The 24,007-nt window shown below is 50.9% G+C and overlaps 1 protein-coding gene and 1 long non-coding RNA gene across 7 annotated transcripts in view; one reads left to right on the forward strand and one right to left on the reverse strand.

Annotated features, from left to right (window-relative positions):
- Positions 1–6,685: 6,685 nt before the first annotated feature.
- Positions 6,686–11,066, reverse strand: LOC132251390 (uncharacterized). 3 transcript variants are annotated; one of them, XR_009463372.1, is made up of 5 exons: positions 10,886–11,066; positions 8,221–10,404; positions 8,047–8,137; positions 7,653–7,714; positions 6,686–7,029 (listed from the first exon to the last, which is right to left on the reverse strand). It is a non-coding gene; the product is annotated as an uncharacterized LOC132251390 (long non-coding RNA). The 3 variants fall into 3 exon arrangements; XR_009463373.1 differs by having other exon boundaries at positions 10,770–11,066; XR_009463371.1 differs by having other exon boundaries at positions 8,221–11,061.
- A 263-nt stretch (positions 11,067–11,329) lies between these two features.
- The window catches only part of LOC109284143 (uncharacterized), a 28,411-nt gene continuing 15,733 nt past the window's right edge, over positions 11,330–24,007 (forward strand). For 3 of the 4 annotated variants that reach the window (XR_009463375.1, XR_009463374.1, XM_059730684.1), the window contains exon 1: positions 11,357–21,172. The gene's annotated coding sequence lies outside the window, so the exon portion shown is untranslated. Of the gene's footprint in view, positions 21,173–24,007 lie in introns of all 4 variants that reach the window. The other variant, XM_019491477.2, reaches the window with a different exon arrangement.

Raw genomic sequence — 24,007 nt, forward strand, 5'->3', positions numbered from 1 at the left:
GTGGGTTTTGACCCCACACCACTGGGTCTTTAAGTCAGCACTTTCCCCCTAAGACTAGCATGCACTCCTGGAGGAAAAGCTGTGGGAAAAGCCCACCGTGACGCAGTGCTTCTGGCCAGAGCAATGAAATAACAGCAAGAAAGAGCTCACGGGGGGGGGGGTGATCCTGACACACCCACGTGCTTTCCTCAAGGCAGGATTTAAACCCAAGCCATTTGCTCTCCAGCCACTGCACTAGCCAGCAGACATCCGCAGGTCAAAGCCTGTCTGCTGCTTCTCCCTGTACCACACCTCCACCTCATGCAACAGGACATAGTCACTGAGCTACAGGAACAAAAACAGATGAAACCCTGCTTTTGCCAGGTGCAGGACTCAAGCCCCCAACCTCGTGTTCCTGGGGCAGCAGTCTAAATCAGAGGCCACTGCATTTCTTCACCTAGGCCTGCCCTGCCTGCATGAAAGGCCATTCAGTGGCTCCACAGAACAGACCTGCTACCTGCCAGTGACATCAGCAAAAGCACCAAGTTCCCCATCCCAAGACAAATTTCACTGCCAAGCCCAGCTGTTTGGGGTGAGGATCAGCTCTTCCTGAGGGAAAAGTGCCCACCACTCCTCCAGCGGTTCTTTCCCACTCCGGCACAGTGCCCAGAGCCCAAGCCTGGAGCTGGCAGATGCTGGAGGTGCTCCCATTCAGCAGACCCCTCGGCACCTGCCAGGAAGCGAGCAGCGCCATGTCCTTCTCCCACCTGGCAGGGGCAAGAGGGAGGCTGCAAAAAAGCTCTCAGTCTTCCCGCTTGGAGCCAGGGCTTCCCAACCAGAAAAATCTTTTCTCCAACAGATTGGTTGATCTCCTACATCAGGCTTTAAACTAGCTCAGATGGGGGACAGGGAGGCAGAAGAAGGAGAACATCAGGAACCTGCAATCCATGGGATGTCCAGCAGTACAGCACAGGTAAGCAATAAGCAGGTAAGCAATAAAGGGCCCATTGGGCATCAGAGCTGGGGGGCAACAAAGACACCAGGCACAGGGCTCAAGTGCCTATACACTAATGCTAGGAGCATGGGGAGCAAGCAGGATGAACTAGCACTCCTGCTTGCAGAAAACACCTATGACTTTGTGGCTTTAACAGAAACCTGGTGGGACTCTACCCATGACTGGGCGGTACACATTGAGGGATATAAGCTGTACAGAAAGGATAGAGTGGAGGGGTGTTGCGCTTTATGTCAAGGAGGGTTATACATTGACCCTTATCAAAATGGAATCGGAGGAGGAGAAAGTAGGATTGTGGGTTAGGATACATGGAGGTCAAGGGGAAAGGGATTTGGTGGTAGGGGTCTGCTACAGACCCCCACACCAGGGGGAAGAACTAGATTTGGAACTCCTGAGGCAGCTCTCAGAGACCATAAAGAATAGGGAGGTGGTAGTCATGGGGGACCTAAACTACCCTGACCTCTCCTGGGAGATGCAGACAGCAAAATCCCACCGTTCATGCAGGTTCCTATCCTGTGTGCAGGACCTCCATCTGACGCAGGAGGTACATGGTCCCACTAGGGGGAAGGCCTTACTGGAGCTGGTACTGGCAACGGGGGATGACATGATAGGGGACCTACAGATCAGTGGGCACCTGGGGGACAGTGACCACCAAATAACATAATTCACCATAAGGCGTCGAGTGGGAAAGGTAGCTAGTAGGGTGGAAGTGCTAGACATTAGGAAGACTGACTTTAGCGAGCTCAGGCGTTTAGTCAACGACGCACTGCAGGGTAAGAGATTTGGCGAGATGGGAGCCCAGGAAGGGTGGCTGTGCCTTAAGGAAGCGATCCTTCAGGCACAGAGGGAGATGATCCCAGTGCTGGGGGGAAAAGGGGTGAAGAGGCTTCCCTGGCTGACCAGAGAAATCCAGAACAGCCTAAGGGCAAAAAGGGGGGCATATAAGCAGTGGAAACAGGGAGAGATTACTAAAGAGGAGTATGCCTTCTCAGCTCGCAGTTGTAGGGAGGCAGTTTCATAGATTCATAGATGTTAGGGTCGGAAGGGACCTCAATAGATCATCAAGTCCGACCCCCTGCATAAGCAGGAAAGAGTGCTGGGTCTAGATGACCCCAGCTAGATACTCGTCTAACCTCCTCTTGAAGACCCCCAGGGTAGGGGAGAGCACCACCTCCCTTGGGAGCCCGTTCCAGACCTTGGCCACTCGAACTGTGAAGAAGTTCTTCCTAATGTCCAGTCTAAATCTGCTCTCTGCTAGCTTGTGGCCATTGTTTCTTGTAACCCCCGGGGGCGCCTTGGTGAATAAATCCTCACCAATTCCCTTCTGTGCCTCCGTAATGAACTTATAGGCAGTCACAAGGTCGCCTCTCAACCTTCTCTTGCGGAGGCTGAAAAGGTCCAGTTTCTCTAGTCTCTCCTCGTAGGGCTTGGTCTGCAGGCCCTTGACCATACGAGTTGCCCTTCTCTGTACCCTCTTCAGGTTATCCGCATCCTTCTTGAAGTGTGGCGCCCAGAATTGCACGCAGTACTCCAACTGCAGTCTGACCAACGCCATATAGAGGGGAAGTATCACCTCCTTGGACCTATTCGTCATGCATCTGCTGATGCACGATAAAGTGCCATTGGCTTTTTAGTTAGAAAGGCCAAAGCTACCGTGGAGCCGAGGATGGCATCCAAAGTCAAGGATAACAAAAAATTGTTTTTCAAATATATAGGGAGTAAAAGGGAAGGCCTAGGGCGGTATAAGACCACTACGGAACGGGCAAAAACACTTGGTGACAGACAGGGGGGACAAGGTTGAACTCCTCAATGAGTTCTTTGCCTCAGTATTCCTAAATGAGGGGCAAGACAAGTCTCACAATGGGATCGTAGAGGCAACAGCACGGCACCACACCACCAAGCGTTGACCCTGAGATGTTGCAGAGTCACTTGGAAGGACTGGATGCGTTTAAGTCAGCAGGCCCGGATGAGCTCCGTCCGAGGGTACTGAAGGCACTGGCTGACGTCATTGCACAGCCACTGGCAAGAATATTTGAGTCCTCGTGGCACACGGGCCAGGTCCCAGAGGACTGGAAAAGGACCAATGTGGTCCCTATTTTCAAGAAGGGGAGGAAGGAGGATCCAAGCAATTACAGGCCAGTCAGTCTCACCTTCATCCTTAGCAAAGTCTTTGAAAAGATTATTAAGGCTCATATATGTGAGAGCCCGGCAGGAAAAATTATGCTGAGGGGAAACCAGCACGGGTTCGTAGCAGGTAGATCATGCCTGACTAATCTAGTCTCTTTTTATGACCAGGTTACAAAACACCTGGATGCAGGAATAGGGGTTGACATCATTTACTTAGACTTCAGGAAGGCCTTTGATCCGGTATCCCACCCCATACTGGTGAACAAGTTAAGAGGCTGTGACTTGGATGACTGCACGGTCCGGCAGGTGGCGAATTGGCTAGAGGGTCGTGCCCAGAGAGCAGTGGTGGACGGGTCGGTATTGACCTGGAAGGGTGGGGGCAGTGGGGTCCCACAGGGCTTGGTCCTTGGACCGATACTCTTCAATGTCTTCATCAGTGACTTGGATGAGGGAGTGAAATGTACTCTGTCCAAGTTTGCGGATGACACAAAACTGTGGGGAGAAGTGGACACGCCGGAGGGCAGGGAACCACTACAGGCAGACCTGAACAGGTTGGAGAAATGGGCAGAAAACAATAGAATGCAATTTAAGAAGGAGAAATGCAAAGTGCTGCACCTAGGGAGGAAAAATGTCCAGCACACCTACTGCTTAGGAAATGACCTGCTCGGTAGCACAGAAGCGGAAAGGGATCTCAGAGTCCTAGTGGACTCCAAGATGAACATGAGTCGTCAGCGTGATGAAGTCATCAGCAAAGCTAACTGCACTTTATTGTGCATCAGCAGATGCATGACAAACAGAACCAAGGAGGTGATACTTCCCCTCTATCGGGCACTGGTCAGACCGCAGTTGGAGTACCGCATCCAGGTTTGGGCACCGCGCTTCGAGAGGGATGTAGATCACCTGGAGAGGGTCCAGAGAAGGGCTACTCCTATGGTTAAGGGCTTGCAGGCCAAGCCCTATGAAGAGAGACTAGGGCACCTGGACCTCTGACAGCCAAAATTATGTCTGTGTGATTAAAGGTGCTTGCTGAAGGCTCTATGAAGATTATATCAAGTGTTTTTCTGTATTTGTTTAGATATTAAGCTATATGTTGTTGCTAAAAGCCTAATTAAAGTTTAGGATGTAGTGAGGCCTTGTATGAAGTAAGGCCTAGTAAATTTAGCAAAGCCTAAAAGTAGTAAGGCCCTGTGGCGTAGTTAAAATTACCTTATCAAAGAAATGCAAGGCTTGTACTGCTAATTGGTCAGTCTAAGGACAGTTGAAGTAAAAGGAATCTGAGTGGTTGTACGTTATCAGAACCATTCAGAAGCTTTAAATGAGCTGGAATATCTGGAAACCATTCAGGAAGGAAGAGACAGCTCTGTAAAAGGATTAGTTAGCTGTTGCCTGGATCAGTAGGCCCGTGGACCTCGAGGAGCCCAAGAACTGCATCCCAGGATCCTTTTCGGTACCCTTTTGGACAGTGTCATTCAGGGACGCCTGACTTCACTGAACTTTGAGGAAAAGAAGCTTGCTGTGTATCAGGCATCAGAGGGGACTGCCGATAAGTTGCTGATGCTAATTGCTTTTGTCTGTCATTGTTTGTTTTGTTACTATGTGTAGTTGTGTTTTTGTTAAGTCAATAAATCTTTCTTACCTTTCTACCCCCGACCATACTCTCAATCTCGAACCCCCCGCAGGCGGCTGGGACAGACCTCTTCAGCCTCCACAAGAAAAGGTTGAGAGGCGACCTTGTGGCTGCCTATAAATTCATCCTGGGGGGGCAGAAAGGAATTGGTGAGGCTCTACTCACCAAGGCGCCCCCCGGGGGTCACAAGAAATAATGGCCACAAGCTAGCAGAGAGCAGATTTAGACTGGACATTAGGAAGAACTTCTTCACAATCAGAGTGGCCAAGGTCTGGAACGGGCTCCCAAGGGAGGTGGTGCTCTCCCCTACCCTGGGGGTCTTCAAGAGGAGGTTAGATAGGCATCTAGCTGGGGTCATCTAGACCCAGCACTCTTTCCTGCCTAGGCAGGGGGTCAGACTCGATGATCTATTGAGGTCCCTTCCGACCCTAACATCTATGAATCTATGAACCACAGCAATTTCTGCAGGCCCAGCTCAGGTTAGCTGCACTGCAGCACTCGTGATGCCCAGTTGCCAGGGCTGGCATAGGGGTGCAAGTGCAGCCAAATCAGGCAGAGATGGAAATATAGAGATATACAGAGAAAGCAAAAAAATCTGCAGTGTGATACAGGAGAGAGACAGCAGGAGAGACCAAGGGTGCTCCACAGGTCTTGAGCCCCTGTCCTGACAGGGAGTTGGTTAAGTAAACTGAGGAAAGTCTGAGAGGTCTAAGATGCTCCTATGGTCTGCATTAATACAGTAACACAATCCAGTATTTAACAAAGGGATCATCATCACTGCACCCCTGTGAAGCGGGGACCTGTTGCATGGAACACTTAGTGCGTGGAAATGAGGTGCAGATTGAAAAACTCAGGGGCAGAGCCAAAAGAAAAAGACCTTGGGCATGTAAAATGGGGCTTAGGTTGGAAGCCAGGATCCTGAATCCAATACTGTTACCTGAAAACCCTGACTCAGCTGCTGCCCCACCCCGGGATGTGACCAGACATCAGAACCACCTCTGTCTCTGACCTTAAGGCTTCCCAGATGGCAAGAACTGCATCTCAGCAAAGGCTGAAAAGTTTCCCAATCTTACTTGATTAGCAGCTAGGTGTTGAACTCCCCTAAACCCATCAGCATTCAGAATATGAGCCTATTCCCCCAGCCAGCCCCCCCACCCCAGAGCAGCACCGGCTCAGGCCGCCCCACAACTCTTCTCTGGCCCTGCAAACACCATGTCCCGCAGGCCAGGCCCATCACCTCCGCCAAGCCCTGCAGCTCAGCCCTGCCCTGCCCCAAGCAGGGTTTGCTTTCCCCAGCTTTACCTGCAGGCTGCAATGTGGAGCCGACGCCACCGGATGGCAGCACTGAGCAGGGTTTTTTTTCCCCTCAGTACTTTTTTTGTTTTTTGATGTGGATCAGCCAAAAACAAGAACAGATTTGTATCTTATACCCTGTGTTAATCAGAAGCCTCTACTTAGTCAAATGCATTTTTGTTTCATTGGTTAAAAAGTATTCATTCCCTCCCCCCAGCCAAATGTGCTGACTGTCACTGACTTAGCATTTCCCCAATAATTAAAATAAGTAATATGTCTGAACATAAATTATGTAATTCTTTAATTTATTTTTAATTTAAAAAATATAAATGGCAGTGAGAAAATGGGTCTGACTCCCTCACAACTCAGTAGGGATGAACTAGGCAGAGATGGCTGAAAGCCTGTGGACATGACATTGAACAGGCAAAGGGGGACCACGGCTAGACTTCAGGGAGTCGCAAAAACCTTGAGGTTACTGGGGATCGACACAGGCATTCTCCTTCTTGCAAGGTGATAAGTGCATCTTCCCACTGCCATGCAGAAAAAGCACCCACTGTGCTATTAGAAATAGCAAGACTCGTACCAGAGGCATTCAGAGAATAAGGTCTGAAAAACTGGAATGAAAAAAACACCAAGCAGCTCACAAGTTTCCTGAGTATTTTACTTTTATTGGGAGCATTGTTTCTTTTTAGACAAGGATCAGCTGAACTTCAACAGATCATACCAAAGCATCACAACTTCACTGTACCTTATTTTTAGTTCCTCAAAGCATCAGGACTGCTTTCCTACAGTGCATTAACCATTGTGAATTGATGACCAGGAGCCATCTGTTACAGTCTTTTACCCCTTGTAAATCACAACAGGAAATATCTGCATTAAACAAGTACGAACACAGATCGGATCGGCAGATACAATGAAAAAGTTTGTTCCTTCAGCCAGCTCTCAGTAGGAAGGATAATGACCAAATCTTCTCAGTTCAGAAAAGCACCAGCTGCAAGGTGAAAAGTTTTTTTATACCATTTATTGTTCGACTGTGTACTTCTTAGGCCCGCTCATTTCAAATAGTTTGACAATGACCAAGCCAACTACCTTTACGATTGTTTGGACACAGGATGAGATCTTTGTCCCTGTGGAGTTGGAGATTAACACTTTCAAGCACCCTCAGAGCCTTCATTTCCAGACGCAAACAAACTGCACCACAAACAGCCTCAAATTGGCCCCGCAACCTCCAGCCAAGCCACCAACAGAACCGAGAACAAACCTGCATTTCTACGCTAACACTGAGAACCGCTTAACAACCCAACCGAGAAAAACCTACGCACTGCCTCCAATCGCATCTATTTGGATCAACCGCTTAACCAGCAAAGCCAAACAACCCGTAAAACCCTTGACTGCTGCATATCAATATACACAACCAGCACAATGCCTCAACCTCGTCACACGCAATCGGGGCAAACCCAAGATTGAATGCATGGTGCAACTAGAAGCGTGGGGCTGCTTGCTCCTAATGGGTGTTTGAAAGTGTAGAGATGCACACAGTCTCCATCAGGGTTCATCTAAGCATACATTAACAATTCCCCTGCCTCCCTCCCTCCTGCCCACCCCAACCCACACCTTTTGTTCCCGAGTTCCTTTTCCTGCTTCCATTTGTTCTTCTCCAGCTGCCCTTCAGGGACCTGCAACAGTACACAAAACAGAAGTGAAGTTGACCGGCAATGAATTGCACACCCCACTAAAAATATAAAATAACGAAGCTCACAATGCTTATTGTACTCTCAAGCTTGGTATCCTTTCAAAGCAAGGGGGATGTGACATACGTCCAGTTTCCTAAATGAGGAGTACCCCTCCAGCAGTCAACCGTGTAAGACAACAGGAGGACCCAAGACACGAATCCTGTGTCTAAGGAGGTTCAGGTGCTCCAAACCTTCCGCGACATGTTAATCACAAGGTTGAAAACTTGGGGATGCAACCTGCAGAGAGGACGAAAACTGTGTCCAAACTCCTTTACCTTTCCCTCTGGGTGGGCTGGCATGGGTTTCTTCCCTCCTTAGTGGCTAACTCCTGCTCATCTGTCATTTCCCTGCTTCTCCTTCCGGGGGCTTAAAAAACACAGACAGACATTGGATTTAAGTCAGCACGTCAGAGGACAGGAGTACAGGCCCAACTTCTCTCCTCCTCTTACCTGTAAATGAACCTGCTGCCACTCTGTCCTCTGTCCACGGAAAGTGGGAAGAGCAGATGCCTGCAGGTTCAACCTCTGGCATCCAGCTAAGAGCAGAGTGTGATGGGCCAGGACTCTGGACAGAACTGCTAGGGCGGCACCATGAACAGTGACCACAAACACCGGCAACCCTGCTTACAGGGCGGTGCTCCCTCCACACAGCTGGCTGCTGGGGCATGAAGCTGGGAGACAACCTGCAAAGCCCTGAATGCCAGCTGACAGGTGCCTCAGGTGGTGTCAATCAGGGATCAAAGCTGCTCCCTGTCTGAGGACACAAGCGCCATGACTTCAGCATCCTGTCACAGACGCCACAGAGCCCAAAGAACTAAGTGAGGCCTTCTCCCCACAGGTCAGAAGAGATGGGGGCACAGCCCTGGTTACAGGGTGCCAGGGGGGCCATCTCAATAGTGCCAAAGCAGCAGAACAGAGGAGCAAAGATCTGGACCTGAGCTACAGGAAGGTCACTAAGTCTTGGGATGCCAACACATTCAGTATCCTCCAGAAGCCTGCAACCTTCCCTGTAGTCCATGGCTATTCCCTCTGGCCAACCTGTCCAAGTGGAACAAGACCTGGATAACAAAGGGCACCTGGACCCTGCTTACAGGCTGCAGGCCGGGGCCAGGAGCACAGAAGAACAGCTGGCCAAGTGCCAGGGCACTCATTTCCACGGTCTTGAGTACGGAATACATAGCCTTCCCTTAAGGAGGGCAGTAACCCTTCATACGAGCTGCCACGTGGCCAAAAAAACATACTAACCACCCAAAAAGAGGGGGGAAAAGACCTGTACCCTGACATACAGGGAGGTCATATTCCCAATATTAGACAGGGGGCCTAATGCTCCCCAAAGCCAGAAGGCATGGAAATCTATACTGTTGCTTTACCCCCTAGGTGAGGAGGTGGGAGGAGAAGGCTATGAGGACGCATCTCACCCCTTTTCCAGCACTGGGAAGAAAATAAAGTATGCTGTAGTGATTTTAAGAACATAAAGAAAAAAAACAAAAGCTTTCGTTCCCAGGCGCTCCTCTCTCTCACCGTCCACACTCGCATAAGGGAAAAAAGAGTGTTCCCAGGCTAGAAAGGAGCTCCATGCCGCAAACCGCTTCACCTCCAGCCTTTCATTGGAAAATCCTCCTCCGCTTCTAGAGGGCAAGAAGGTTGAGACTGGCACCCTCCTTACAGGGCACGGTCCGTCTGACCAGCCAGACTGCCCACAGGAGGCAAAGGCCCAGAGCCCTGCTTACAGGGACGGCCCTCAGCCAGCTAAAGGACAGAGGTGTCCCCAAAGGCACAGTGAGACCTGCACCCTGCTTACAGGGAGGTCCACAGCTCTGTCGAACCTAGCCCTCAACCAGGGGCACGGGACTCACATCCTCGTTACAGGGTGGCCCAGACATCCGGATGTGGAGTGCCAGGCATAGAGGCAGGAAGAAGGAGCGGTGCCTGGACACAGGGAATGGAGAGGATGCCACAGGCATCAACCCAGCCACGGGAAGGTCATCAAGCTCTGGGTTCTAAAGAGTTTGCCGTCACCCCATGAGACTCGGCTCCTGTGTACAAGGCCGCCCTGCGGCACAACGCTGCAGACTGCTCCAGCTCTCTCAAGCCAGCGGAAGGAGGCTATGCTCACCTGGCTTACAGGGGCACCTCTCCGACGGACTGGCTATGGCAGCAGACCTGGCCTCCCAGTTACAGGATGTCCAGCGCTGTGCAGGTTCAAATCCACTGTCCTTCTCATGTGGTAGGAGGCAGCATGCACCCTGCTTATGGGAGCCTGCGTCGTTGGCAGCCATGTGTGGCCTGGCCCTGATTACAGGGCGGCTGCGCTGAGCAAGACCGCTAACCAGATCCATGGCCTTTACAAACAAGGTGGCAGTAACACACGCCTTGCTTACAGGGTTGTCCACCTGACTGCTGCACAAGTGCAACAGCATCAAGGGCAGAGACCCATTTCCAGGTTGCAGGGAGCTCACCCAAAGGTTCACGCACCCAACATTTGGCTAATACATGATTGAGACCTAAAGGCAGGGAGGCCACTCTGTCCAGAGTCCCTTTCCTTCGCATCCCGTTTCTCTGGCTGGCTTTTCTCCTTCCTTGCCTCTTCCCTGCTGCTCCCCCGTCTGCTTCTCCTCCCGGTGCATCCAAGGCCTGCGAGAACAGAGACCGAGATGAGCTATAGATGACCATGGCCAGAGCACGTGTCCAGCAGCCACAACTTCTCTCTTTTGAACCCGAACATTCGGGGATTTCCATGCGCTCAGTCTCCTCTGGAAACCTGCAGCCTTCCCCATAAGGCACGGGCAACACCTCTGGTCAAACTCACAAAGTAACCTGAGATGAGAAGATACAAGGCTGGGGCAGGCAAGATGTGGCCCACCAGACCATTGTATACAGCCCACGGGCCCCTAAAAAATTTATAAAATTAATATTTATCTGCTCCTGGCTAGCTGTCAGCCTCAGTAACCGTTCCTCCACCCGAAAAAACAGCCTGCCCCAATACAAGGGCAGCAAACCTAGACCACCCTCGCAGGCCAGGAGGCGCAGGAGGTCACCCGGGGCGACGCGGGCTGACCCCAAAGGGATCCGCTTCAGGCTGTTTGGGGCTGCGGCCGCGCACGGCGGGGCCCACCTCCGACGCCTGCCTCCACAAAAGCCAAGTTGAGCAACGCCTGCCCCTAGTCCCTGCTCAGCAGCGGAGCCAGCATCGCGGGGGATCAGCGCATGGGCACTCCGCACGTGGTGGTTATGAGAGACACCGCAGCTGGCGGGATGGGCAACTGGGGGGGGGGGGGGGGGGGGGCTGGACAAGAACTGACACCCCTTTTCTCCTCAGGCCCCGCCCCTTCCCCTCGGCCTCAGCGTGGCCCCGCCCCTTCTCCTCAGTCCCGGCCCCGCCCCCTTCCCTCAGCCTCGGCTTGGTCCCGCTCCCTGGCCCTCCGGCCCCGCCCCCTTCCCCTCAGTCCCAGCCCCGCCTTTCCCGCCGGGCCCCGCCTGTGGTCACTGCCTTGCAGCTGCCCCAGGCCCCGCCCCTTTGTCCTCAGCCCTATCTTGCCCCGCCCCCAGGGCTCACCACCACCCCACACCCTTCGCCCGGGCCCCTCTCACTTCTCCTCAAGCTCAGCTCGGCCCCGCCCCCTCGGCGCTTCCCGCCTTTCCCGCCCCGCGCTCCCCTCACGCGCCCCAGCCCCGCCCCGCCTGCTCTCCCTCGCGGCTCCCAGGCTCCTGCTCAAGTCGGTTGCAGCCCGCCCCGCCTCTCCAGCCGCGTCCCAACACCGGCCTCTCGCTCGCCGCTCGAGGGTCGGCTCCGTCCTGCCGCCGCGGCCTCGAGCCGCTGAGGGCCCCGCCCCTCTGCTCGGTCTGCGCTGCGACCTGGATCCGCGGCCCGCCGCCCGCACGTGCAGCCCGGCCCGGCCCGGCCCGGCGGCGCCGCGCCCGAGAGCTGGCTCGAAGGACCACGCGCCGCACAGCTCTGACCTTCTCTTGTAGAAAGGCCCCGGGGATTGACTGACTGATTTGTTCATTGAACGGGAAGATTCTTTCCCTCCCACATCTGCAGGATGGGTTTTTTGAACGTTAAAAATTCAGGCTGTCGTGGCCCTGCGAGAATGGACAGAGATTTGGGAGGGACAGGGGCGGAGAACCATGGCTGACTGGACCGGAGTGAAAGCAGGTCGCTGCGGGGAGTTCAGGGCCCCCAGGGCTGTAGTGTCCGAGCGCCGGCGCTACGCGGCCAGAGAGCTTTCTGCATCCAGCCCCGGTCTGGTGACTGAGCTAGGAAATATTTAATAGGAAGAGACGGATGTTGTTTCAGATCCCCCTCTCCACAGGTAGCGGGCGCAGGGAGGTGACCTCAGTCATTCCTCTCCAACACTCTGCAGTACGGGTCCATTTCGCAGAGGTCCTTTCCCACTCAGCTGGTCGGTCCCTCAATGTGATGCCCCGTTGCCCCGCAGTCTGGTGCAGTATTCGTTGTGGCAAGTGCAACGCAGAGCCAGGCTGACCGGGTGCATTTCCAAGGGGCCGTGTATGTGAGAGCTGCGTCTTCTTGATCTGATGACAACAATCGCACTGACAACGCCATGCCAGAACGGGACTCCTGGCTCCAACAGGAACATCCAAGCAGGCTTCCCTTACCGCGCTGCTTTGCAATGCCACGAACGGGGAATAACGGAGGGCAGGACTACACCCTGCTCGGAGGAAACCAGCCTGCCCTTCAGATCATCCCCTTTGCCCCAGCATGTCCTTGCTGACAACCTCTAACCCTCATCCTCTCCGTGCCCAGGGCCTGGACCTTGGACACTGCCACAAACTGTCTGTTCAAGGGCAATGCACCGAGACCATAGGACTAGCCCTAGAAACCCTCCTTGCGCATGTCGAAAGGTAGCCAGCCGTGTTGCTGCCCTGGTCTCACCAGGTGACCTCATGTGGGTCTGTGGTGATGGGCTGGCGAGTGCTCGATGGGGCAGGACGCTGTGTTTCCCCCGGAGAGGCAGAGCAACCCAAACACAGGCCAAAGTTCATAGAGGATCTCAAGGCGCGTGACTGCGACCCAGGAATCGAAGGCAAAAGATGTAAACGGGTTGGTGTGGTACTCTCTTCTGAGCTCTGAACTTACCTGGGTCAGTCATCAAAAGGATTCACTTCTGTCTTATTCTTCACCTAAATCTTGAGCTGAGAGCAGGGCTGATTGACTAGCTTCAGAGGGGCAATGGTGACCCCATTGCTGCCTTGGACTGAGCTGCTTGAGAGAGATGTCGTTTGAAGATTTTCCTTGCGGTGATCAGCTCATCAATGACAGGGCATCAGCGAGGCAGTGGGATGCACTGCCTAGGAGAGTTGTGGGCTCATTCATTGGAGGTATTCAAGAAAATGATGGATAAGCATAGTCAGGGATGACCTAGGAATAGCTGTGCCTTTGCTATACTAGGGGTATTTCTTAAGCTTTAGAGCGTTGCTGGCTGCCACAGGGGTCAGGAAGGGATTCTCCCTGGTTGTCAGACTGGTACAGATTGTGGGGTTTGGCCTTGCATTGTAGTGCCTGGGCTTGCTCATCACCGCCTCCTCCTGCTTCCAGGTGCCTCTGGGATTTGTAGTCCACGGTTGCAGCCAGCAGTAAGTCTGAGCAGGGGAAGGGGTGTTTAATACACCTCCTTGGCCCCAGACCCCACCGGGGTTTGCTTGGGGAGGAGGCAGTCCCCCCACTGTACATTAGGCTGCATCCCCAACAGGGCTTGCCCCCCCGCCCCAGGCAGCCAGCCATCAATGCTCCAGGTAGGGAGCAGAGGGGAGAAGCCATCCCTCATCCCCACCCAGCCGGGCTCATCCCCTACCTGTAGCAGCCCCTTCACCCTATAGTCTAGCATATCCTGTATCCCATCCCTGACAGTGCCCAGTACCAGAGGCTGGAAACAACAGCACAAGAGAACCCATCTGAAGCATGGGGGGAACTAGCCTGGCCAGAGACAGGACAGTGCTGCCAAAGCCCGTGTGCTGAGTGTGAGCTGCCCTTGGTTTTGTAACTCACACTGCTGGGGTCTGGGGCCAAGGAGGTGTATTAAACACCCCTTCACCTGCTCAGACTTACTGCTGGTTGCAACAGGACTACAAATCCACAAGCCCTACCCAGCGAGGCAGCAGCCCCAGCCCTACCCAGATCCCTCCTTAAAGGGGCTTCAATCCCCCTCTAGCTCCAGCAGGTAAGGGCGGGGGAAGTCTGCAGGCTGCCTGGGGCCACATGCATGTCCATGCACGTGGCACCCCCTGTCTTACCGCCTTCCTCCTGTTCCCTCCCAGCTCCCTGCAGGCTGCAACTCTGCGAGCCTGCAGGCAAAATCCACGGGTTTCTCTCGTAAAACAAGAAATCCATGTTTGCCTCTGGCTCCTTCTTTTTGTGGGAAATGGAAAACCTGGATCCTTGGTAATGACAGTACATCACAGCAGGCTGGCTGCATGTCCATAGGTGCCCCAAGCGACCAAGTGGCAGACACGGAAGTTAGGGGCACAGCCTCTGAATTTGAACTACCTGGATCTGAAATGCTGGAGGCCAGAGGCAAGAGAGTAACAGTGGGGAAAAATTCCTGGTCATTCCCTGTTTGCTCTCCCTTTCAGCAGCCGATCCCTGGGCACGTCTACGTGAAAAGCTCCATCACAGTAGCAATGAGCTATGCAAGCATAGCGTGGGGGGCACTAACCGTGATGCAACTGTGTAGAAGCTCATAGGTGGCCCCTGATGGCCCTGAGCTCCCAAGGGTGAGCAGGGGTCAGGGACACCAGCAGGTCCTCAGTCCTGGGTGTTTGCTCCCCTCAGGCAGCTGTGCCATGCTGCTCTTCTGTTTACAAAGCTTGGGTTAAACCTGCAGCACTTAAAGGGGCTAAAGACTCAGACAACTGTTCCCTGCACTGGCGCAGAGAAGGACAGGTCAGCACTTCTGATTTCAGGGGCCGCCTGATGACCCAGTGATTGCAGGGGGAGAATCTGCCCTCTCCAAATGGCATTGTCTGCTGGCTTTAATCCCTCACCCTCGCTAGGTGGCACCTCCGCGTTATCTCAAGGAGTGCTCTGGCCCTTTGTGGCATGACCAGCTGGTTGGCCTGGCTCCTGCCCTCTGTCTCCAACTCCCCGCCAGTGGCACAGCCACCTGCTTGGGAGGGCACCTTAACTCCTGAATAATGCATCCTGAAAGGAGCCTCCTAACTACATGAGAATGAAGCTTCAAACTCTCACAAAGTACAATTAGCAGCCTCCACCAGACCCCATTTTTTCCCAAACACTTTATTTTTCCTAATACAAATTTAAGATGTTGGTATAATCTCGGGTGCGATTTTCCAAAATTTCCTCTCGTGCGGTAGGCAACGTAACATGGGAGAGCGCACTCTGGCCAGAGCTTTTGGTATCTTCTTAAAGAAGGAAGATTGTTTTTTTAGCACGCTGGCACCAGCTGTTGTGGAAAAAAGAGAGCAGTCACTTAATATAGAAGAATAAAGCAAGGGTGTCCGCAAAGGTCACATCGTCTAACTTAGGCGGTGTCACTTCCCCATGCATACCTGTGTCGACCCTCATGTCATCTGGTATAGGAGGTGCAGCATCATCAGACAGCGTCTCAAACTGTTCCACAGAAAGAGGGGAAAAAAAGAAAAGTCAGGCCGGGTGCTGTTTGATCTGTACTCCTCAGGATTACACAGTCACAGTATGAGGGGCAGGAGAGGGACAATTCATTGTACCCCCGGGGAAGCTGTTCCTGTAGTTAATAACCTGTTGTGTAACAAGAAAATAGTGTGCACCTTTTTCCTCAAATGAATCTCTCCAGTTACATCTTCCAGACACTGTATTCTCTGGAAGATTTAAGAGCCTTTACCAATTAGAAATTTTCTGTACATAGAGGTGCTAATGGCCCATGATAAAATTGCTGCTACGCCCTTTCTCTTTTTCAGTTGAATAGGTAGAGTTTCTTTAGTCTCTCACACTGAGGAAGGATTTCTAGACCAAAGTTCAATCTCATGTTTCTTTTATGTACCTCTTTTAGTTTATCAGCATCCATTTAGTGTGAACATGAAAATTGGATACAGCATCCAGGCATGCACACAGACATGCTCAGTGCTTAGGAAGAACCAGTACATGCTCTCCTTTTTTTTCTGGAGCGGGTATGTCTATGTTTTCATGCGTTTTGGTGCTACCCCTAGGGCATGCTTGTATACTGCCTAGTGCCTGGAAGCACGGGCCCCATTGTCCTGTCCTAACTGTGCACATAGAGGATGCCATATGAACGAGCGGGTTCTTCCAAACCCACAGACTAGGTACAACTTCAGATTCATTGTGCAGGCTGTTAGTGGGGAAGTTTGTGCTGGGAATTGCCAGGCAAAATGAAAACCATGTGGAAGGCGTGACGAGCTTCCCTTTAAAACATGACTCCCTTTGCCAGAACAAGTCTGTTCTGGAGAAATCCCCCACACTGGTAGCATAACTATCCAGAGTTTCTGCTTTTATGACTTCTAAATCATCAGACCCCAAGCCTGGAGCAATGGTCACACGTTGGATCCTAACACAAGGGATTATTTGCACAAGCAACTCCTCTGTCCCTGTTGGGGTCTTGTTTGCACTTGTACCTGGGATTGCCTCGTCAGAGCTCCATGTCTTAGGCTCTGCACTACTGGACAACTGGGAAAGAGCCTCGTCGGCAATTCTCTCTGGGTCCATGGTACTTTGGCTCAGTTGGTCACTAACCACCCGTGAAAGGGGGCAATCGGAGAGTTCCTCAATTATGACGGTAACCATGTCTTGAGCAAAATGTGCATTGAAACCTGTTGCGTCATCATATGGGTCTTGCTCAGATTCAGATCTTTGTAACACCTTCGTGGGAGTCGAAAGAACAACTTGATGAAGTGTTTCTTCCTGTTCTGGACGTAGCAGTGGTTCTTGCCCTGTAGCTGTCGCGAGGCTGATTTGATGTCTGGACAGGCCTTCTTCCATGGCCTGTTTCAGGTTCTCAGCAAGTGCATTCACTTCAGCCCTTGATAAACCTCTCTGGTACTGTGGGCTTGTGCCATCAGTTGAAATTAAGACTTTTGACAGGAGTCTAGTTAATATTTCCTCCACAAATGTCATGGGTACCACGGGAATACATGGGTTTAGAGTTGGTTTTGGAATCTCCTTTATCTTGCCAACATCACTAGGGCATTTGTCAGCAATCTTTACACCTTCAGGTGTTGAAGATGAAGTATCCTTTGACCTGGGTTGAAATTGAGGTTTGGCAACTTCTTTTGCTATTGTAGCTGCTATCCTATGAGCTAAAATGTCTTTGTGATTTGTTAGGTCTCTGCCAACAAAAATACCAGAATCAGCCGGTTCTGCAGTGCTTGTGCAAGCTGAATCGAACAGGTCTCCCATGGCCTGGCTGTCTTCAGTGTGTAAAAATCTTCTTCACTGATATGTTCATTCATATTCCTCTGCAGTTTTGAGAGGAGTACTTGCAAAACCTGTAGAATATTTTTAGTTGCATCCTTCAGCAACAAAGTCTTTTCTGTAGCTAAATCCTCGATGGAAAAGAGGGAAGAAACCATGGACAGAAGATTTCCTGCTAGTTTTTCAATGATACGAGGAACTATTTTACCAAGGTCAGATGGGAAGCTGTTTGGGTTCTCCAGAGGCTCAGTAACATCTCTGGGTGTATCTCCAACAATATTGACAGCTTCGGCATGGTGGTGAAGTGGTGATTCTCCAGAAAGAGAGCTCTGCAGTGGACTCCCAGAAATCTCTTGGAAGACCAAGTCACAAAGAGCTTCGGAAATAACCAGACACCCATTTCGTAAGCAGTTCTGCAAGTTGACTTGAGACTGAAACTGTGCCAAAAGCTTGTCGTAAACCGAATCAGCAATGGTTTGAATCAGCATGCTCTGTGGCATGTGGATGGTCAGTGTGCTGGCTACAAGTGTCATCATCTTCTGAGATTTTTGCCATCACTCTACTGATTACCTTCAGGTGAAGCAAGTCAAATCCTGCAAGCTCCATTTTCTTTTCCTTAGAGGAAGATGTGCAGGCAGCGGCAGGGAGAATATCAGATAAAAGCTTGCTGATTATAACTTTTGAATATGTGTGGCAGACTTCCAGAGTAGATGGTGTGGGACTTTGGCATTGGCTTTTAATAGCATCTTTGCAAAGCTTCTCATCAGTTTTCCCAGGATGTAGAAGTTTATACAGAGCTGAAGGGGGTGCTTTTGCTAAGGGTTGGTGATCAGTAATTGCTCTCCTTCGCAGAACACTTAACCCCTCTGCTGACCCACTCTTGTTGCTTTTCATGTTTTCATACAGTGTGACTTTAGAAGCACTTTTGTGCGGAAGATCAGATAAACTGGAGTGAATAATTTTGTCTGTCATGGTATCTATGTCAGGGAAGAGACCCCGATCTTCTGAAGGCTGCCGGGCTGTGGCCTGACATCTGGAAAGCTCACTTAACACCAAATCAACCAGATCTGTACTAAACCGTGAAGGATCGCTTCCACGGATCGTGCTGTACTGAGCAAGTAAATTTTGGGAAGGAACACATTTGTTCATTAGTTCATCATATGTGTTTTTCAAAAAGGTGTCAGCATAAATACCGGTAGGTGACTGCAAGGGCTAAGGATCAATGGTGTATGTTGACAGTGGTGCTTCCCCTTCAGGGAATATTTTTCTGTATGATGACAAGAAGGGCTTTCTCACTAGCTGTCTGCTGATCTGGGGTAGAGTTATGCTGGAGTTGACTGCCCTTGGCTTGATGAGTATATCCTGGGAGGATGCAGAAGGTTTGAGCTCCACAGCTCCAGTGCAGTAATGCAGCTTTCTGATGCCCTGTGATGTGCATTGTACAAGCTTGGGGACCTGAAGCTGTCGTAGCATTTGCCCTTCCCTTTGGACCTCTTCCTCAGAACTGAGCATTCTTTCCTGGGCACTGATTGGTGAAAATAATTTTCTAAGCATGCCTGTTTTAGGGCGATCATGTGTGATATCAGAAGAAATATCTTCCCTAATGCCATGGGTTTCTAATTGGCCATCTTTTAGTGTTGATTTGTGTTGAAAGTAACTTTGGCCATAGGGAAATTGCTCGGCTTGTAAATTCTGTTGGGATGCTCAAGTAGAGCTGCCATGCACGTACTCTCCTTGCACAAATGAGCGATTTTATTAGCCAGATGAGGTGGTACTGCTGCCGGTTCAGTCTTGGGAATATTGTGTTCCCAAAACTTTCTGCCAAGAGTTGGAGACAGGCCAGGTGACTGTTGAGAAGCCAGTGAGGTTAGTTTTCCTCTACTCCCTTTCTTCCCACATCCTGGAGATCTCCTGGGTGTTATCTTTCTGCCTGCGTAGACAAACTTTTGGGCACTGGCCTCCTCATCTCTTGTATCTCTTGCAGTTATTTTTCTCTCTTTGTACTCTATCATTGCTGGATAGATGATCTCTGTTATCTCATCCACAGCCCTTGTCATTATATTTGTAACTGCATCGGTCATTTCTTTGGTCTTGTTTCTCTGTAGCAGGAACAAATGAGAAAGAACAGTAAAGGTGTTAATAAATTCCTTCATTCTCCCTTCTGCACATGGCACCTGCAGTCTACTGGGTGCAATTTATACTTTTAGGATAAATAATTATAGCCCCCCAGGAAACATGACATAGATTCATAGGTGCTGGGGTCAGAAGGGACCTCAACAGGTCATCGAGTCCGACCTCCTGCCTGGGCAGGAAAGAGTGCTGGGGTCAGATGACCCCAGTCAGATGCCTATCCAGCCTTGTCTTGAAGACCCGCAAGGAAGGGGAGATCACCAGCTCCCTTGGAAGCCCCTTCCAAATTTTGGCCACCCTTACTGTGAAGAAGTTTTTCCTGCTATCTAGCTTAACTCTGTTCTCTGTCAGTTTGTGATCAGTGTTACCCCAAAAGGTGCCCTGGTGAACAGAGCATCTCTGGTTCCTTGCTGTGCCCCCCTAATGAATTTGCAGGCAGCCACAAGATCCCCTCAGCCTTCTCTTGGGGAGGCTGAAGAGGCCCAGGTCCCTCGGCCATGTATCACCCGAGCCTGTTGAATATGGTGGGATATAAATCTAACAAAATAAATTTAGGTAATCAATTAATTTGCAGACATTTAATCCATCTCATACCAAAACTCAAAGGCTGTGCTCTCCCTGGGCAGTGCCGCCCCCCTGCTCTTTCTCACGATGAGGCATCTAAAAACTCTGTCTGCTGCGCAGCTTTTATGTTTTTCAAGGACAGTGCAGGCTTTTGCTAAAGAACCCCCTGGCCCCGAGTGCAGGAGGAAAATAGTTTCGCCACCATTTTGCACTTAGCAGCTTTGACCGAGTTCCACTCTACTGATCTGTGGCCACCGGGCTGTAGTGCCTTCTATAATTTGGTCACTCCGTTGTTTCCCTTGGTGTTAAGAAAAGAGTATCTGTCACACAACCAATCCCAATACAGCACATCTTCTAACGTTATATCCTGCTCACTCGTTTCTGAAAAGAATGGGGAGCATTGTGTGGAACGATGCCATTTGGGCGGGCGAGTCCTGCACAACAATACATGTCATGGCAGGTGCACGTTATCTTTCAGTTTTGACATCTCCCCCTGCCCTGACATCTTACCTGAGAGGATGATCTTTTCTTGTTAGTGCCTTTATTAGCAATTGGCACAAATCTAGGCTGCTGGGTGCCTGATATGAAAAGCAATAAATTCTAGGGTAGTCCTAAATATTTAGTGTAAACTGCTTGCAGGTCTAGGAGTTTGTGCCATAGGCTCTGCTATAAAAGCCCAACTCTGGGGGTGAGAAAGGGTAAAAGCTTGGCCCTACTGAATTAAGTGGGAGTTTGGACATTGACTTCTGTGTAGCCAGAGTTTTGCCTGAGGTACATAACCATTTTAATGGAAAGACAGTGAAAAGACAGATGCAACAGTGGAGACAATACCAGGAGATCAGGACCTTTGAACTTATCACTCTGGTCATCAAATTTAAAAACCACCAGGGTCCAGTTGGTTCTGTGTTGGACCCTGATCCTGCAAACATTGATGCAACCTGCTCAGAAACAAGCATGGAGCAGTCCTGTTGAGTTCCCTGGGATCACAGACGTTTTTGAAATAAGGCTTGTGCATTTTGTTAGATTGGGGCTGCAGTCATCAACTTCTTTGTGAAATTCTAAATAGAACTGCCAGCAGATCCATAGGCTACTATTGACTATTCCCGATTTCCTTGTTAAGGTATGTATGATATATATACATAAAGATATAAATTGTGCTGTGGCTTTGTTTCTAACCTTCATTGCTTTATGAAGCATGTGGTGTTTCTGTTTGCTTTGTCGTTTTTTAGATCCATCCATCTGAATTTTTTTTTTCTGAGAAGCTTTTGAGTGTTTTGTACTCAGTCGAAACCCTGGCTGAATCTGCTGAGAAACAGATAAACGGTTGGTTACCATCACTTCTGCTGCAATCAATGTCTGCTCCAATCCCCCCTTTACCTGGGTTTCTTTTTGCTAAAGTGATTGTGGCTTTTTTGAAAAGATTCCAAGTTGCTAAAACCATTTGTGAACTGGAGCTTGGAGGATGGCAAACTGTTTCAATGGAGTGTATTGCTGATGAATTAACACAGGCCATGTCCTGCCTTTTCAAAGGCACAAGGAGAGTGGAAGGACACCCCTTTCTCTGATGAGCCAGGATGGGGAGCATGCTCCATATCTCTCTTCTCCATGCATTTTAGAGTAAGGCCTTGCAGTGGGATATGAGATACCCAACTGAGTGCTTGGATGCTTGGCAGGGAGCCAAGAATGAGGAAAAATGGCACTGGGACCAGGTCAAGCTGGAGGGGACCCAAAAGCAGAGGTCAGGCTTGTTGGGGGCAGAGAGTGTGCACAGGGCCCTGGGGTCACTCAAGTGAACCCCTCTCCGGACTCCTGAACCTCCAGGAGTCTCCCCACCCTTGTGCTGTCAGCAAATTTCTGCGAGCCTTACTCATAAAGTGTACCCCCACCCCTCCTCTCTGTAGACCGGTGGCCAGAGAGGTGGACGGCCCATTGGGTCACAATCACCTTGTGCTAAGCAACCACCTGGCCATTGTCTCCTAGCATCAAATGCTCTGCCCTATGATTGGCTGTTCGTGCCTTATTTGAATAAAGGCCATATCCTTCCTCCCAGTAGGGTTGGAATACTGTTGTAGCCATGGGTCTGGGCAATATGCAAGGATCAAGGTGATTTTAGGGACATCTTTTCTTGCATCAACCGTTTAGTTGGGAAAGAATTCCCCACTTCAATTTCTATTTTTTCTGCTATGTTTTTCTCCTTATTGCAGGCTTTTTGCTTAGTTAGAGAAGTTTCTGGGCACAAGGTGGCCTCTTCCGTTTCCTTGTCTAACATTGCTCCCTAATTTTACACCTGGTCCAATAAAAATCACCCCCAAAAGTGTCCCTCCCCCACTGCCTTGCTTCTCACTTGCACTGCCTTTGTCAGGCACAGAAAGACAGATTCCCTAGCCACATGCTTGACTTCCTCACCCCCCCCCCTCCTGCCCAACCCTTCTCCTTCCTGCCCACCCACCTGAGCCCTCCCAGTCTCCCCAGATCCCTTCAAGCACAGCACAGCTGTTCAGCAGAAAAAGGCATAGGGCTAGGGAAATGGCAGGAGAAGGGAAAGGAGAACTAAGGGAGGGTGGAAAGGCCCTTGTGGACGTCAGAGGAGTGGTGGGGGGAGCTCTTGTTAAATGTGCACCTGTCTGACTTGGGTGCTGCTGCGCTGAAAACTAAAGGGTTGCTCCATGTCTCAGCCACTGGGGATCAAGCACAGAGTGACAGACAGCTGGACAGATAGACAGGGCTGCAGGGGAATATGGGGATCAAAGCTCCCACCCATTAAAAGGGCACAACTAGGTATTTCATCCCAAGTCCAAATATTTCAGGGGGCCTGAACTGGCAGAGATCACAACTGGCTTTTACACCAAAGTTACTCCCATGTTGTTGCATGCCAGGGCCCTGTGACCTGGGCCTGAATTACAGCCTGTGACTGAGAAGGGCCACAGCCCTGAACTCATAAACCACGAGGAAGGGTTGGGGACCAAGAAGAGAGAGGGGCCCAACTGCGCCGCTTGGCCCAAACCCAAGAGCTTCTGGGGGTGGCACCTGCGGGGCAGGAGGGATGGACAGAGAAATAAAAATCAGATTCTCCCTCACCTGTATCAGCCTCAGCCAGAGAGACCTGCCACCACAAAGGTGTGTTCAGGTCTGAGCCGCTGGCCTGGGGCTCTGGACCTGGCCCTGCAGGCTGATGTCAGCCCTCTATGAGGTCACTGACTCAGTGGCCCAGTGCCTGGTATCCTACCAACACATCTCTATGAGCTCACGGTCTGCCCTGCCCTGCGCTCCCCTCCCCACCCAGCTAGGCTCACCCCCTACCCATAGCAGCCCCTTCACCATATAGTCTAGCATATCCCTGATACTGCCCAGTGCCAGAGACTGGAGAAAACAGCACATGAGACCCCTGTCCTGGACAATGTGGGGGCTAGCCTGGCCAGAGGGGGGGACAGTTCTGCCAAGGCCCATCTAGTGCATACAACATGCCCAGCAGTGTGAGACAAAACCAAGGGTGTTTAAATCAAGCAGTGATTTTGAAAGCTTAGCTGTAATATTTCTGCTGTTTTTCACAATACTAAATCATACCGGGACTGAGATTGTTGAGGCCACAGTTTCCCAGCTTAACCATGAGGACATCATGGGAGACAAAGTCAAATGCTTTCCTGAAATCCAGATGTATGACATCAACCTCGTCTTCCTTGTCCAGGCAGTGCATCACCTGGTCATAGGAGACTAGGTTGATCAGACAACACCTTCGAGCAACAATGCCATGTTGGCCGGCACTCAAAGTTGCCTTCTATTTGCCTGTTGCTGATAGACCCTTTGATGATTTTCTGCAGGATCTTTCCTGGGATGGATGTTACACTGATTGGCCTGTAATTCCCTCGATCGTCCTTCCTTCCTTTCTTGAAGATTGGGACCACATTGGTGCTTTTCCAGTCTTCCACCTCTCCCGAGTTCCACGAGTTCTCAAATAACTTCGCCATAGGGCGTGCTACGATGCCCGCCAGCTCCTTCAGGACTCTCGGGTGCATACCATCCAGGCCTGCTGGCTCATGGATGTTGAGCCTCTCAAGATGTTCCCTCATAATCTATGTCAATTGTGGGCCCGTCTCCCGCACCCTGGATGCTTTGCATCGGTCGTCCACTTTCCCAAGGGGGTCACCCTGTTGGACAGGA

Source organism: Alligator mississippiensis, chromosome 7, assembly GCF_030867095.1.
Source record: "Alligator mississippiensis isolate rAllMis1 chromosome 7, rAllMis1, whole genome shotgun sequence".
Lineage (NCBI taxonomy): Eukaryota > Metazoa > Chordata > Crocodylia > Alligatoridae > Alligator > Alligator mississippiensis.